At 46.2% G+C, this 17,430-nt stretch overlaps 1 long non-coding RNA gene across 1 annotated transcript; it reads left to right on the forward strand.

The window, feature by feature from the left end:
* Positions 1-5,102: 5,102 nt before the first annotated feature.
* Positions 5,103-13,403, forward strand: LOC133250953 (uncharacterized). The gene is made up of 3 exons (XR_009737458.1): positions 5,103-5,363; positions 12,928-12,965; positions 13,162-13,403. It is a non-coding gene; the product is annotated as an uncharacterized LOC133250953 (long non-coding RNA).
* Positions 13,404-17,430: the final 4,027 nt, after the last annotated feature.

Below are 17,430 nucleotides of genomic sequence, written 5' to 3' on the forward strand. Positions count from 1 at the left end.
ATTGTTTGGAATCCTCCCAGATCACACGTCATACTCTGTCCAACACAGCAGGAGACTGAAGACACTAAATGGGAGAGACCCTGGCAGAAGAGAGGGCAGATGAACACAAGGATGTAAATGGAGGAATGATGGCAAGTCTGCATACCCCACCTTGCCCAGGCGTGTATCGTCCTGTAACAAAGTATAGTGAATTTAAAACATGGCTACAAAAATTTTTGAGAGGGAGGACTCTTCTCCTTTCCTTAATCTGGGTGGGCTTGTATTACAGGGGAAGTGATGTTATGTGACTTCCAAAGCCAGGCCATAAAAGGCCCTGCAGCTTCCATATTGCTGGCAGGAACATTTACACTAGAATCCTGAGCTACAACACAAGAGGTCCAACTACCAGGCTGTCGCTCTGGGGAGGCCATGTGTCGTCTGCCTGGTCTCTAGTCCTGTTGCGCCCAGTCTTCCAGCTTTGCCTGCCAAGTGAAGACCCATCTTGGAAGTGGATCCTTCAGCCGCAGCTGGCTCCAACTTTCAGCCATCTCAGACGCTGTCGAGCAGAGAAGAGCCATGCCTTTTCCCAATTCCTGACTTGCAGCACAGCAGAGTGGTTGTTGTTTATGCTGCTAAGTATTGGTGAGGGTTGTTAGGCAGTAACAGTAATTGGAACAGGAGTTAGAATACTTCTCTTGAGAGGCTGTGTAGCTCTAGAGCAATGGTTCTTAAGGAGGTAATTTTGCTCCCCAGAGAACATTTGGTGAGGTTTATTGATATTTTTGGTTATCACACTTCTGGGAGGGGGGTTACTAGTGGCACCTGGTGAGCAGAGCTCAGTGATACTACTAAACATCCTACAATAAAAAATTATTTGGCCTCGAGTGTCAACATGCCAAGGTGGAGAAAGCCAGCTCTAGAGAGACAAGTCTTACATTTAGAGGCTTGTTAATGAAAAGACTGGCTTGCTGCCTAGAGTGATGCCCCAGTCAAGTTTTCCCCAAATACAGTTTAATTCAGCTTTTTATTGCTTTACTCATAAATATCAATAGATATTTCTAGTATTTGAGGAAAACTTTCAATGTGGAAGAGAGAGAAAATAAAAAGAAGCCGGGGGAAACAAAGACAATTTAGAGAATAGAAAAATATTAAAATAAAACCAACAGACAAATGAAAAATAAGTAATACCTTCAGAGAAATAAATGGGAGACAGTGTATTCATAAAACAAGACTGTAATATTATGAAAAAGAAGCAATCCGAAACAAGAATGAGTACTTGTATATTAAAAATATAAAAGCCAAAAAATTTTAAAATCAAGAAAGTATTTCCAAATGGCAAATGGAGGGGAAATAAAAAAGAAAACATAAGAAAATTAGATGATTAATCCATTAGGTTCAACAGGTAAAAGAGAGGGGATAAAATTATCAAAGAATTAATTTTTCCCCCCAGAACTCAAGGACAGATACATCACACATGACTTAGCACAGCAGTAAAGAATGTCTACATTCACTATGTATCGAGTTAACCAAAAATCTTGTTAGTCTTACTGGAAGAATGGAAGAAGAACTGGAGGTGGTTTTGTAGGTGAGCTCAATTCTCAGCTACCACAAGAAGTCCACAGAGGTCTAAAACTGGTAAATCAAGAAATAACATCATAAATAGAAACAGAAAATAATAAAAGGTTAACTCTATTCTCTGAATAGAGTGGGGCAGAAAAACATTGAGATAGGATTTTTATTAATATTATAAGCCTCTATTTTGTTTAAACCATGTATGTGCATTATTTTGATAAATTTGATAAAATAAAAATGTATTAAAAACGAATCCAATAAACAAATTGCAGTATGATGGGATTAAATTTAATTATTTGGAAAATTCACCCAGGTGGGCAAGCCATGCCCTAAGAATGCCCAATAAACTGGCATGGGCAGCACGTAGCTCATTCATGTGGAAGAAGTCTCCTGATATCACTGGCCAGCAGCTGGTGGGTGGGAGTAGGGGTGGGGACAGGGGACGGCAGAGCAGCCCTTGGGCAGTCATCACCAGATCCCTTTCCCAGCAGGTTGTATTTGCTTGGGAGACCCTGCCCTTGAGTGTGGATTCTGAGGGTGGGCAAGAGCTGAGCCCATGGCTGGAGCCACAGATCCCTCCCTGCAGGTGCACGAGTCAGGTTGTCTCAGCAGCCAACGGTGACTATATACACCCATTATCATCTGATGGGTCACCATATCTCTTACCAGAGGCTCCCTGGCTGGTGGTGGTGGCGGGGGTGGCAAAGTGGGGAACGTGCTTGTGAAGTCTGGAGCCTTACCTCTGAGGTACATCTAAGTGGGCAACAGCCCTCAAGCCTAACCATCCTTTTCCTTCACCCACTGCCTGTTACCCTTCTCCACTACCTTCTACCTCAATCCTCAGGAGCTTTGCCTTGGAGACTGCTCAGTTGGCCTGCCTGAAGTTTGTTTTCTCTTTTAAGCCTTTTCAACTGTTACTTCCTTTTTAAAAATTACATCATCATTACATAAGTGTGGATGAAAAATATTGCCTGCCATATCAGCAAACAAGGGATGCTACGATCATCAAGCCATCAGTCATTAACCACCACTCCCAACAGTGAGCCTGAGATACTGGCCAGAATACTGACCTTAGACAGCTAAGGTACATATCAAAGGAAGGATTTCAATGAGCCCAAACTCTTACATCTTCCCATACACAGAAAAGCGCTAAATTCATTAACTTGAGGTGTCTGGTTTTCTTTAATTAACAGTAATTTTTGGATGTTCTTATTACTTGCTCTTTTTGGCAAAACTCCTTTGTATCCTGGCTCCTCCCTTACCTTACCTCTTTGAGTACAGTCCCTCAGAGCTATCTGAAAGGCTGACTCCTAGGCTTGAAGTCCTCATAAAATTCATGGAATAAAACACAATTCTCATTTAGGCTGCATATTTTTTTTTTTCAGTCAACATAAGTAACATGTATTCCTTGCAGAAAAATTTTAAAATGTTGAAAATCATCTATAATTCTAACCGGCCAAATAAAATCAATATTTGTCTATGAACTTGCAGAATGTTTCCAGGCTTCCTCACAGGTACCCAGGAAGAGTTCATGTCTCATCTGAATACCACCGGCACTCAGTACATGTTGGACTCTGAGCTGGGGCTTTAGAGGCTTTAATCCCACTAAATCCTCACAACTCTGTGAGGCAGGCCTTACTATGCCCATGTTATAGGTAGGAGACAGAGGCTTAGGGAGATCACATCACTTGCCTGAGTTCTCATGTGGGTTAAGAGACTGATCTCGATTTAAACCCACTAGGCTGAGTACAAAGCTACTTTCCTTACATGTTTTGTTAAGATTTTTCTTTTTCTCTCTGTTGGGCTGCATTTCACAGGCCTATAAGGCCTGTACTTACCCAGTTTCAAGACTGAAAAAAGAGCCTGGAGTTAGTGACAGAGACATCAGTGACATAATGGATAGGAGGATTCATCTTACAAGTGTAAAGCAAAGTCCTGGAGCAACACCTCACCATGTGATGGTGAGCAGGACAAGGAGGCAGCCTTCGCTCCTGGGGAGGGGAGACTGCCTGTTACAGGGGGAACAGATGGCAGGTTGGCTCATCGGTTACCAGGGAAACTAGCAGAGGGGCACGCCCTTCACTGCCTCTTGGACAAGAACAATCTCTAGTTGGGGCCTGTGGCAAGCAAGTAAATAGGAAGGTCAGTCATGTGAATAGGGTGTAGGTGAAGCAGGCACTGATCCAGCAGGGCATGTACTGAGAGCAAGAGAACAGCCATTCTGGGCTTCCCTGGTGGCTCAGTGGTAAAGAATCCACCTGCCAATGCAGGAGACATGGGTTCAATGTCTGATCCGGGAAGATCCCACATGCCGATGAGCTACTAAGCCTGTGTGCCACAACCACTGAGCCTGTGCTCTAGAGCCGGGGAGCCGCAACTACTGAGCCCATGTGCCGCGGCTACTGAAGCCTGTGTGCCCTGGAACTCGTGTCCCACAAGAGAAGTCACCACAGTGAGAAGCCCTTGCATCACAAATGGAGAATAGACCCCACTCTCTGCAACTAGAGAAAAGCCTGAGCAGCAATGAAGAGCCAGCAAAGCCAAAAATAAATAAATAAAATTATATTTAAAAAACAAAACAAAAAAGAGAAGAGCTCTTCTGAGTGGCCTGACCATACACTTTTTTTTTTTAAACCTAGCAATATATGCAAACATTGTTCTTATTAATTTATATACACCCCTAGGTGATGCCGCCGCATGCATGACATGTCTTTGTGTAGATATGCCAGATTTTAAACAACCAACTCCTTTTTGTTGGGCTTTCCAATGTTTCCTTTTTTTCTATTATAAACAATGCAGTTATAAATATCTTTATTCATCCACCTTTGCAAAAATGTGTTTATTTCCAGAGGATAAATTCCAGATGGTAGAACTGCTTGGACAAAAGCTAGATATGTTTTTAAAAGTGGCCCCTTTTCCAATCACGTCAGCAGTACACATCGTTGCACATTCCCCCCACATTCGTTATTTACTGAATATTTTCACTTTTTAAAATTTGGACTGTGATTTAACACAGAAACAGAGACCCCTCTATGCTGGAAGCATCCTATATATTCCTCTAGATTTAGAACCAAATCATTCTTGCTTTAAAAAAATACAAAAAGCCCAAACACTCTGCCAAGGCCTGCTCTGACTTCAGCAGACAGGGTAGAACCTCCAGAGAGACCAAAGAAGAGGAGCGGCCTGGAGGGAGGGAAGCAGGGGAGGAGGACCAGGCTGTGGGCCCATGACTGTCTGTCGTGGGGGAGGCTGCCAGGTTTTTCCAAGGGAAGCACTGTCTTCCTGGGTCTGAAGACTGGATAGCCACCTCTGCTGACCCATTCCTCAATACTTAGCTGTTCCTCACTGTCCCCAGCTCTCACTCTAACCAAGAAGTCAACACGAGTTCCCGCACCTTCGTTTTATTTGGCTGCCAACACTTTCAGCCCTCTGGGTCTTCATTGAATACATTTCAAGGCCTTTTAAGTTGAGAAGTTTTAAACTAGACACAGTCTTATTGTTCTTTTACCTTGATGTTGTTTTCCTTCAACAGGCTGCAAACTGGCACCTGTAGGTAAAAAGGAAAGTAAGTGATTAAGGGAGAGCACTAAGGGGGAGCCTTGGGGCAAAGTAAACCTGAATGGAAGTGATGAGTGCTCATCTGCAGCAACTCAGCTGTGAGTTGCCTGCATGCTGGCCCAAGGCAGAAACAGGCCCCTGACATCCACACAGGGGTATTCTCCTGCCCAGGGCAGTTCTTTCTCCTTCAGCTCATTAACACTCTTTTGCTGGCAGAAACCTCTTCCCCCTCGTCTCAAGGCCTTATATAAACAGTAAGTGGTTTTGTCATACTTTTTTTTTGCAGGGGGTGGGGGGTGGGTGGGGGTGGGCATGTCATGTGCTATATGGAATCTTAGTTCCCTGACCTGGGATTAAACCCATGTTCCCTGCAGTGGAAGTGTGGAGTCTTAACCACTGGACCATGTATGGTGGGGAAGTCCCCACCATACATTTTTATTCATATATCCATTCATCAAATATTTACTGAGCACCTACCATATGCCAGGTACTCTCCTTGGGCTCTAGAAATATAGCACGAGACAAAACAGATGAAAACTCTGCTCCTGTGGAACTTGAAGACCAACCAACCAAATTAATTAATTGAATAGTAATCAGAAAAGTTAACTGCTCTGGAGGAAAAACAAAGCAAAAGATGGTAGAAGCAAATGTTGGAGCAGAAGGTGGAAAGGAGTGCTAAACCTGTAAATATCGCACCCAGGGAAGCCCAGACATCTGAGAAGATGACTTGTGAACAAAGACCTGAGAAAATGAGGACATGCACCCTGAGAATAAGAGGGGAATATGCTTCCCAGGTGGGGCAACAGCACGTGAAAAGGCCTGGAGGGAAGAGCCTGTCTGAGATGGTAAAGATCAGAGAGGAGGGGAGTGTGGCCCGGGAAGAGTGAGTGACGAGGCAGTAAGGGAGGGGAGCAGAGAGGCAGTGAGAGGCTCCAGAGTGTGCAGAGCACTGAAGTTCATCAAGCACTGACCTTGAGCTTTGACTCAAGATGGGGACCGCTGGAAAGTTTTACACAGAGAAGGGACACGATGTGTCTCACACTTTAACAAGGTCACTCTGGATGTTGTGTTGAGAGTAACCTGGGGAGCACAGGTCAAACCAATTGGGAGGATACTGCAGAAATCCTGGAAGAGACAATGGTGGCTTGGACTGGAGAGGTAGCATGGGGCGGGGGACCGGTATTGAGATCTAGTCAGATACTAGAAAGCAGAGCTAACAGGATATGTTGATGGACTTAGAAGAGAAATATGAAATAAAGGAGTCAAAGAGGACGCTGAGATTTTGGCTTGAGCAAATGAGAAGAAGGAATAGTCATTATTTGCATGCAGAAGCCTGATGATGGAGCATGTCTGGCAGGGAGATAAGGAACTCAGTTTTTATTAAGCATGAGATGACTTTTAGACACTCAAGTGGAAAGGTGAGTAAGCAGGTGGATATATGTGTCTGGAGTTCAGGGGAGAGAGATCCGGACTGGAAGTGAAGATTTGCAAGTGCTCAGCTTGTAGTTCTTATGAAGCCATGGAGTAGGAGAAGGTCACCAAGGCGGTAACTGTCAATATACAAGCTGCCTTCAGTTCATGAAGACTGTGTGTATATGTAGTTGCTCAGTTGTGTCCAGCTCTTTGTGACCCCATGGACTGTAGCCCGCCAGGCTCCTCTGTCCATGGGGATTCTCCAGACAAGAATACTGGTGTGGGTTGCCATGCCCTCCTCCAGGGGATCTTCTCAACCCAGGAATTGAACCCAGGTCTCCCTCATTGCAGGCGGATTCTTTACCATCTGAGCCACCAGGGAAGCCCTCATGAAGGCTAAGCTCCATTCAATTGCTCAGCAAAGGAGACTGAGAAGGAGTAGCAAGTACAATAGGAAGGAAACCAGGAAAAAGGGTTTTGAGGAGATGGAGCAATTCACTGTGATAGGTCAAGTCATATGAGGACAGAGAATTAATAACTGGATTTAGTGTCTTGGAAGCACAGGCGATCTCAGTCAAGGGCAGAGTCAGCGAAATGGTTGGGATGAGAACCTGACTGGAACAGGTTCGAAAGAGAGGAGCCCAAGTTGTGAGCTAGGGGACAGATGGGGCTGGCAGCCTCAGGAGCTCTGGAAGCAAAGGGGTAAGGGATGATCAGATAAACTGCTTCTAGCTTTATTTCACTCATTTATAAGCTGTAAAGCATAAAGCTGGCACTTCCACAACACACGTAACAATTTGGCAGCTGCTGTTACCAAGCTGGACCAGGTTCTCCATGTTGCTGAGCTTCAACCAGTTCTGGTCCCCAGAGAGAGTAATCAGCTTGTCTCTAGACTCCCAAGATGTTAATCCCATTTTCTCCAGGTCACCTGGAGCCTTAGGATCAATGCCCACAACTTTAGAGGGCTGCTGAACAGCCTGGTCTGCTTCTTATAAACCAAGATTTTGCTCAGGTCTCTTCTCCTGATGGGAAGTCAGAGGAGCAAGATGGCAGGGGTCCTGCTCTCACAAAGCCTGCCTTCTGGTGGAGAGGACAAATAACCGCCCAGAACAGATGAGCAGCAGGTCACTGCAGACATAGTTAAGTGCAATGAAGACAATAAAATGGGGTGAGGGAGGGAGAGAGAATGTGGGAGGGGCCTCCTTCAGCCCGGGTGTGCGGTTAGGAGGACTTTCTGGCAGACGACATTTCAGATGAGACCCAGGGAAGCCTGGCGTGCTGCAGTCCATGGGGATGCAAAAAGTCAGACATGACTGAGCGACTGAACTGAATAGAGGGCAGCTCATTCTCCTTGAGCTGTCACCAATCCTACACTACTCTTGAGCTTTCAAATCTCCCAAGGCTAGGTAGGGACTGGAACCAGCTAAGTACAGGTCCAAAAAGAGATAGTCTCTTCTCTCTCTAATATATATGGTGGGGATTCTTCTCTCCATAATTAGAAAACACACATATTTCTTTCACTGAAAGATTTGGAAATACTGAAAACAGAAGTTTCAATTCTACTACCCAGAGATCGTTATTGCTCACATTTTTTATTTTTACTGTTCACATTTGGTGTGCATCTTTCTAGACATTTTTCTATGCACATATATACACATTTTTAAAAAATGGGATCATGTTGTATATTCTGTTTTGTGTACACTGTTTTAGTCATGAGTTGTGACTAAATTATAAGCACTCATATAATTTTATTCTCCATTTGATTCTTAATGGCTGCATAGTATTTCACTGAAGGCATACTTTTATCATATTTTATTTAATTCCAAAACACTGGCCATTTAGATTATTTCCAGGTGACTGCTACTATGAGTAAATATTATAATGAGTAATCCTATATGTGTCTTTTTTCTTCAGTGGAAGAGGCTTGCAAATTTCTCATTGTTTCCTTGGATTAAGAGAAAATGTCACTGCCCAGTGGGAGTGCCACAGATCTCAGGCATCAAGAGGCAGCCTGAGGCCAAGGGCAGAGGGAGGGCGGGGCTGGGGCCTGCACCCAAGAGCCCCAGAGCCTGATTTAATCCTCTGACATAGCCCAGGCCCGACTTCCTCCCTAGAGGACCTGAGGAGTAGGAAAATAACAGGCCCCTCCCACAGGCCAAGTGAAATCCAAAGGGATTCCCCACGGGAGCCAGGAAGGGGGTGTCTCTCTCTGACCTGAGCATAGACAGCACCACCCCTCCCTTGAAATCCCCTTGGGGAAGCTCCTCCGTCCACCTCTCCCTGGGGAAAATATCTGAGGGGTCAGGCCGGCCGTCTTTCTTTGGGGCAGGGCTGCTGGGGAGTGCTTGTGAAAGACAGGGTTCTACAGAAATAGCTCCTCTTTTACTCCTGATCCAGCCTTGGTCCCGAATCCCTGAATTCCTCAGAGGAGCTGGCAGGGACAGTTTGTGCCTCCCATGAGAGGAGTGTCCTCAGACACAGTGAGTTCTGGAGTGAGTGGGAAAAGCACAAACCCAGGAGGTCCTCAGACCTGGGTTTGAATCTGTACTCTGGCACATTTCAGCCTCATCTTGAGCAAGTGACTTCACCTGCAGAATGTAAGCTCTAGGAGGGAGGGACTTGGATCTCTCTTGTTTACTGTTACATCTGTAAAATTTAGCATGTAGTAGGTGCTCAATAAATCCTACGCCAGGTCAATATATGCTCCTTTTGGAGCCTCAGTTTGTTCATCTGTAAAATGGGGTGATAACACCTCACTGGTTTGTTGTGAATTAAAAAATAAAACACGGGTAAATACTTAACACAGTGTCAGGTATTCAAGAAACACTAGCGGCCAAAGCCCTGGAGAGGTGCTTCCACCATGCTCTGCACACGGCGCTGCCGTGAGGCTCTGCAGTTCACCCTTGCTAGAATTAGTTTACCTTTACTCTGCTCACTACTGTATCCCAAACATGCCTCTGGTGTGGTACACATTACACTGTGTGTGCTTGTCCAACTACCCCGTTAGGCTTAGGGCAGTTTAAGGACAAGAATTCTGTCTGTATCCTGTGTGTCTCTGAACAACAGTATCAAGTAATAAGCAAGGCTGTTGTTCCCATTCTACAGATGAGGAAACTGAGGCTGAGAAAGGTTAGGTGCCTTGCCCTAGGTGCACAGACAGGGAGTGGCAGAGCAAGATCTAGACCCAGTTCTGATTTCTGGGCCCCTGCTCACTTTTAGGTGACTCTCTTACAAATAATGTGGGGGTAAGGAGGAAGCAAGCTGGTTCCCAGGGCCCCTGAGGGAAAAGGCCAGCAGAACTCCAAGAGGAGTGGGGTCTTCAGGGAGCTGGAGAGTTGTCAGGGCACCAGCAGTCACCGGAGCCCCCTCTTATCCTCCTGTGGATCACCATGCATGCAACAGCTGCAACCCCCAGAGGCCTGTGGTTTAGCTGGCCTGGGACAGGCTGATGCAAAGGTGGGGACTCCAGGCAACATCTATCAGTGTGGAACCCAGCTGGTAAGGGGACAGGTTTCTCCAGCCCAGAGCTGAAGGTCTTGGCCCCAGCAACAGGGGTGGCAGCTTCAGGGTATCTGCTCAGGGATGGCCTGGCTTCAACTGTGGTGCAGGATGAGCTCCCTATCAGACCACAAGCATCTTGATTTACTCATCTCTGTGACCTCAGGATCCTACTGAATGAGTGAGAGCCCCCAGCCTCCAACAGTGGTGACTAAGGGAGAGGGAGCCGTTAGACCTAAACCAGGGATGTGGAGGGAGGAAACAAGGGACCAGGCAGGAGGGCTTTGAATGACCAAGAACAACCTCTGTCTCCTCTCCCCTTTATTAAACTGTAGTTTCTGGAGGGCAGGTCTGTGGCTGATTCATCTGTGTCTCTACCACACCCAATAGAATACTTTGGAATTCGGTAATAGCAACTGAATTGTAGCTTACTGAGGTATAACTGGAAGCCAGTATAGAGGAGGACAGATGGCATTGGCTCTTTGTGCCGGGGTCATCCTGGAAAGGGCAGTCCTGCTAGTCCAGTGTCCTGAGCAGGATGGCCCCAGACAGGGGCAGGGACTCTTCAGCTGGGCTATTCAGGGTGTGTGCCTCCCTCCCCAAATCCCACCCAGGTGACTAACTCCTTTCCCGAGCCAAAGAAAGACCATCTGGGGGGAATCTCCTGACTCTGTGTGTCTCTCTGGTGACGGAAACCTGTCCCAGGCCAGCTAAACCACAGGCCTCTGGGGGTTTATGGGTGTATGGGGTGTATGGTGTAACATCCTTGTCCTGAGGAATGTGGGAGGGCTGTGGGCCATGAGAAAGAAACATTCAGAGCAATTATCTCTTCTTTAAAGTAAAACTGCTGCTTTGGCCTGAATGGTCAGATCAGCAGGTTCTTTTTCCACCTGCCATTACCATGGTATGTGTTGTTGTTTTTGCGTGCTCAGTCGTGTCCAACTCTTTGCAACTCCATGGACGGTAGCCAACCAGGCTTCTCTGTCCATGGGATTCTCCAGGCAAGAATACTGGTGCAGGGTGCCATTTTCTCCTTCAGGGGATCGTCCCGACCCGGGGATTGAACCCATGTCTCTTGCAGCTCCTGCACTGGCAGGTGGATTTTTTACCACTGAGCCACTTGGGAAGCCCCTGCATGCATGTGTTACATGGCTACAAATAATCCTGATGTTGCATACTTAAACTAATGCCTTTCTTCAATCCTTGTCAGCTCATCAGTGTAAACTGTGCTGCCCTCTGAAGGTGTGCTTTGTGCAGGGCTCGTCTCTACAAGGCCAAACTCAGGATGCATTTTATCACTGGCACAACTGTACAGCCTTAAGCTAAAGACTTAAGCTTTAAGGCTGAAGGTATCTAGATCCTGTAGGGGGACACCCTGGAAATCAGATGTGACACACATCTATCCACGTGGCTCTAAATTAAGTCTATAGGATTAGGTCTAAGCTCAGACACTGCCAAAGGCCTCCAGGCTATGGCCCACTTTACCTGCCTAAAAACACCCTCCCATCTTGCACTTCACTTACCTAAGCAAGTGAATGTGACTCATGTGAGATGCAATTACCTGGACCAGCCAGTGGGTCCCAAAGTGTGGTTCCCCGACCAGCAGCATCAGCATCAGCTGGAAATTGTTGGAAATGCAAATTCTCAGGTCCTACTCCAGAGCTACTGAACCAAGATCTCTGGGTGGGGCCCAGCTGCCTGTGTTTTCAAAAGTCCTCCAGATGATTTTGACACGTGCTAAAGCCTGAGAACCGCCTGGATGTGCCATTCCTTAAGCCTGGGGTGTCCTTCTCAGGCCTTCTCTGCTTGTTGTCATCTCAACCCCTGCCAAAGTTCTGCTCAATACTGTTCCTTTCAGGAAGCCCTCCTCGTCCCCTGAGCATCGGTGAGTGCCTCTTCCTGAATCCCACAGCCCCTTTGTTAGTCCCTTCCCCATTAAGGTAAAATGGATTCATTTCTGCTTTTTCTTTTTTTTTTAGCATGTATTTTCTGCTTCATTTTACAGCAAACTGAGCATTTGTTAACTGCATCCCGAACTAATTTCACCTTAACACACACACACAAACGTTACTCTGAAAACGAGAGTAAAGGCCACGTCTTCCTTTACTCACTCTGTCAACAAATATTTACTTTTAGAGATAAAAGGTGTGGTCCTATTCTCCAGGAACACAGGATCATACAATATGTACTTTTTTGGTGTCTGGCTTCTTTTACTCAACACGCCTGAGATTCATCTGTATTGCTATGTGCCAATGTAGTTTGTTCTTCTTCAAATTGCTGTGGTGTATTCCACTGTATGCATATGACACAATTTACTTATCCGTTCTGTTGCTGATGGCCACTTGGGCTGTTTCCAGTTGATGAATAAGAGCACTATAAACACTGGAGGATATACACACTCGTTCCTACTGAGTACATACTTAGGAGTGGAACTGAGAGTTTATGGGATGAGTGTAATCTCAGCTTTAGTAGATCCTGCTAAATAGTTTTCCAAATTTCCAAACGCTCAAATTTATACTCCTATCGCCAACACGTGAAAGTGAAAGTCGCTCAGTCGTGTCTGACTCTCTGGGACCCCGTGGACTGCATAGTCCATGAATCCTCCAGGCCAGAACTGGAGTGGTAGCCTTTCCCTTCTCCAGGGGATCTTCCCAACTCAGGGATCAAACCCAGGTATCCCCCATTGCAGGCGGATTCTTTACCAGCTGAGCCGCCAGGGAAGCCCACCAACACATGAGGATTTGCCAATATTTGGTGTTATCAATCTTTAAGGTTTTGGTCCTTTAGGCTGGATATACAGTGTTATAAGTTCTAACTTGCAAAGTGACTATTTAGCTATCCACTTTAAACATGTTCTTGCTCAAGGCTTTTGCTGATCTTGCCTGTCTTTTTCTTATTGACCTACAGGCATTCTTCGTATATTCTGACTACAAGTTCTCCGTCAGGTATGTTACTGAAAGTACCAGCCTGTGGTTTGCCTTTTCATTCGTTTAATGGTATCTTTTGACGAACCAAAGACCATGAAAGTTCAATTTATCTATTTTCTCATCGATGACTATTGCTTTTTGTACAGTTTAAGAAATCTTTATTTTAGGGGCTTTCCTAGTGGCTCAGTAGTAAAGAATCCACCTGTCAATGCAGGAGACATGGATTCGATCCCTGATCCGGGAGGATCCCACATGCCAGGAGCAAGTAAGGTCAAGCGCCACAACCACCAAGCCTGTGCTCTAGAGCCTGGGAGCCATAACAAGAGAAGCCAGTGCAATGAGAAGTCCAGGCACTGCAACGAGAGAGTAGCCCCTACTCACCAGAACTACAGTGAAGCCCACGGAGCAACAAACGTCCAGCACAGTCAAAAATAAATAAATAAACATAAAAATAAATTCTTATAAAAAAGAAATATTTATTTTAATGTCAATAAATCCAGTAAACACAGAAATAATCACAAAAAGCTAATGTTTAAAAATACAAAGAATTGAAAGGACAAAGTCTGACTGAGTAGGAGAAAGACTGCATTTGTCCATGAGGGTGTGCCCACTTGAGTGTGATGTGCAAAGCCTGTGCTTCACTCTAGGATATGATGTAGGTGAGAGGTGAGTCTCTGATCAGTTCAGCAAGCAGGTGTTGGTGTCCAGTTTGGATAGGGTGCTGTGCTAGGTCTGAGCATGGCTCTGTGGGGGCAGGGGGACCCTGGCTGACTGGCTCAAGAGAAGGACCACCCCCTTTCATGTGTGTTAAACCAGGTCCAGCTCCGCAAACCCTGGCGGCTTCCCCTAGTCCATGCCCTGCTCCTCCTCCTCCACGCTGGAACCTGCAGAGAGAGCAGTGTTGACACTTGTCCAGCTGGCTCGCAATGGGGGAATTCTCCCTTCCTCGAGTCACCACAAACAGAAAGAGCTTCACATCACAAGCATGGGACTACAAATGATTGCATGCTTGTTTCACTATGCTGCATCACTTCCAAAATCCCCTGCGAGGCTTTCAGATGAAGTCTAGATCCAAAAACTTCCCCCATGTTTCCCCCAGTTTGAACAATACCCAGAGAATCACAAGCTGCCTCGTAAAGCTGACTTCCCCAAAGAAAATAAAAGAGATCTCAGACTCAAGGTTATGAGCACGTAGTCCAGAATGACCAAGCCACCACCTCTTCTGCTGGGGGGTGGTGGTAGCAGGCTGTTGGCCCCTATCACCTTGCCAACAGGACCTTGGCCCACTGGAGGAGACACAAGGCTCCTCCAGCAGAAAGCCAGTCCAGCATCCCCAGGGTAGTTTTCTCCTTATGCAGCTTCATAGAGACACACATACATGGTCTTGGGAGCTCAGAGATGTGGTGCACAAGTCCCCAGCATCACTACCCACAGAAGCACAAGCCAGGTGACAGACTTCATTTCTGACGTATTCACATGATGGGTCTTGGGGAAAACCACAAAGTGATCACAGCAGCAGCACCCAATTTCCTTGTTTGTCCCAGTTCCTACCCCTCACCACTACCTTCTCCCATTTACCAACCTCTCATAAGAACTCACAACTCCAGGGTAAGGTTAAAGGGCTCCTTGAAATCCACAAGTGGTATACAAAATCCTGCATGTTCATGAGTTTTCCTGAGGGAATGGTCCATCTATTTCCTTAGGTTCTGAAAGAGGTGTGTGACTTAAAAAATGCTGAGAACGACTGGACCAAGCCCTCTATTTAAAGATGAAGTTAGTTTACAGTATAAAGTGAAATTACACTAATGACTTATATGCATCTTTAGCTAATTGGATTTTCAAAACAACACCTCGGGAAGGAGAATGCTTAACTGAAGGCGTATTTCTAAAGGGCAAAATTGAAGTACAGTTGAAACCTGAGGTGGAGAGGATGACACTGAGGCAAGAGGCCTTCCTGCTATCCTTTCAGCTACTCCCACCCATGCAGAAGATCGGTTTTTCTGTCTAGATGGCTTCTTGAAGGCTACTACAGGAAAGACAGGCGTTGTCAAAAGAGACATAGGAATTTCTCAGATGAAGCTCAGTCCTTCAGGTTCAAGACACCTCCAAGGCCACTGAGGCTGCCAAGGCCTTTGAAAGAAGGGAAGGTTCTCACTGTGACTTAGGGGCCCAGGAACCCTGTTTCTATGATCACAGCAGTCCTCAAGTGGGAGGAACACACCTGAAGCTTATGCTCCTTTGCAAAAGGGCCAAACCTTCAGAAAAGTTATGGCTGCTGCATCCTGGTTCCCTACTCTCTGCTGGTGATAAGACACAGCAGCTGTCCTGAGGAGGAGCAATCTGAGGCCTCCTCGCCCCTCCCACCATGCCCTGCTCGTCCTTCTCCGCCTGGTCAGTGAGCTTCGTGATCACACCAGGGCCCCGCCCCCGCTGCGGCCAGGAGGAAGTGATTCTGCAGCAAGCCCTCCCAGGGACTCCCAGGGCTGGCTCAGGCATCACGCTGTTAAATAAGTGGGATTTTTTCCCAGTGTTTTCAGAAACTGTCGTGTAAAAATATAACCATCCCAAAACTGTTTATGTAATTCCTGGGAAGTCTCAACAGATATGGTTCCCTATTTATAATTGTGGCCAAGACTTAAAAAATAAAAGTAGGGGGGGTTGTCAAAATTGCAGATGCTGTCATATTAAAGTTCTGTGCTTTTGCAGCATCAGAACTGTTTCCCTAATATGGAGACCAGAATCTGCCCAGAATTCAGGTTTTTAGGGGATTTTAGCATGGTTATGTTGGAATTCATTTAAAAGTCTGCGAACACTCTATTCTCATAAACATTCCGTGCCCACCAGAGTCAACATGGCTCCCTTGTCCCCCTCCACACACCTGCAGGGGCTGCTGTGTTTCTGGGTTGGTCTCCTTGGAGGTGGACATCAGACTACTTGGCACAACTCTCAGGGGTTCAGCTCTCTGGATCTCTACCAACAGAACCCATAAGGTCCTGGTCCCTAAACCACAAACCTTGATTACAGGGGAAATGCAAAGTTCCTGAGGGACATTCACAGTGTGAAGGTGACAGTCTGGGCTTCTTTCTAGAATCACCCTGGGATTGCCTAGTTGGCAATCCAACTAGAATCCAGCCTTTACAGAAAAACATCTCCTTTTTTTTGGTTGTTGTTTTAAATTAGAAAGGCTATTCTTCTTTGAGCTAGAGTATTGTTTGGATCACGGACTTTTTCAGTAAAAAAGAATCTGATGAGAGCTATGTCTCCACCAAATACAGTTAAATACTACTTGAGGGGGAGAGAATGGGTTCACAGTCCACGAAGATGAGCCTGTGAACCTAGAGATAAGAACCTCAGCCTTGGAGGGGCTTTCTGATAACATAAAGCCTCTAAGCATTCCTAACCTCCGCCAAGCAAGCACCAGCAGCTGAGGCCTCAGTCCAGGACCCTACCTCCACTTGCACTGAACACCCTGGACAGAATGCAGAGGCACAGGACCATCCCACCTTGACAGAAAACCCTCGTGTTTCTCCTCAGGCCCCACAGCTTGGAGAGGTTGAAGAGAGGAGGGAGAGTGTGGCCACCCCAGCCCTAACCTCCTTCAGCTGAGGGACAGTGGCCAAGGGACACATAAAGGAGGCTGAAGAGTCGGGGTCAGCAGCTCTTCCTCTCTGCTCTCTCCACTCACCCTTACCCCCACACCAAGCCCTAATGTCAGCCCTACTATGTCCACCCTGAAAACCCTCTGCCACTTCCCACAGGTCCCCTCCCAGGGAAGTTCTTTAACTGGTGGGTGTGGGAAAGAGGAAGAGGAAAAATATTTCTATGGCTTCCCAATTCCCTCCACTCTCTAAATATACTCAGTTAGAAAATAACTGGAGATCTCATGCCAGGTACCCTAATGGCTCTTCTTACATCCATAAAGAGAATGACTGATGAAGAAATGCAAAATCCCAACACATAAAAATGTGTTTGAAAAAGGGAAGCCCCCCAAAAGTTCCCATCTGTTGACCAGAGGCAATAAAATAATGACTTAAAAACACACACACACAAAACCTTTGGGGTCTTTCCAAATCACAGAGGAAAATATAAACAGACAAAGACATGCTCTAGTCTTAAAACTCTGACTTGGTACCAAAGCAAGTGTTCCCTAACAGCAGTAAACAACCTCTCCCCGGCACCCTTCAGCCCACTTTGCCTCACCCACATGAGGTCCCGGATAATTCTGCAAACATTTATTGACCACTGACTTTGCATCCTACCATTCTAGGAGCTGCAGTTACGCAATCTCTGGGCATTTTGGGAGGAGCAGGAAAACAGTTCAGTCAACATTTATTGTATACCTACACTGAGCTAGGTTTTAAAGTTTGAGGGGACAAGAATCTGAGAAAAGAGTAGTTAGGAATAATCCAACCTGGGAAGCACTAATCTACAAATGGCACCTCAGGCGCAAGGAGCAACTAGTTCTGCATGGTGGGATCAGGGA

The sequence above is a fragment of the Bos javanicus genome, chromosome 7 (genome assembly GCF_032452875.1).
Source record: "Bos javanicus breed banteng chromosome 7, ARS-OSU_banteng_1.0, whole genome shotgun sequence".
Taxonomy (NCBI): Eukaryota; Metazoa; Chordata; class Mammalia; order Artiodactyla; family Bovidae; genus Bos; species Bos javanicus.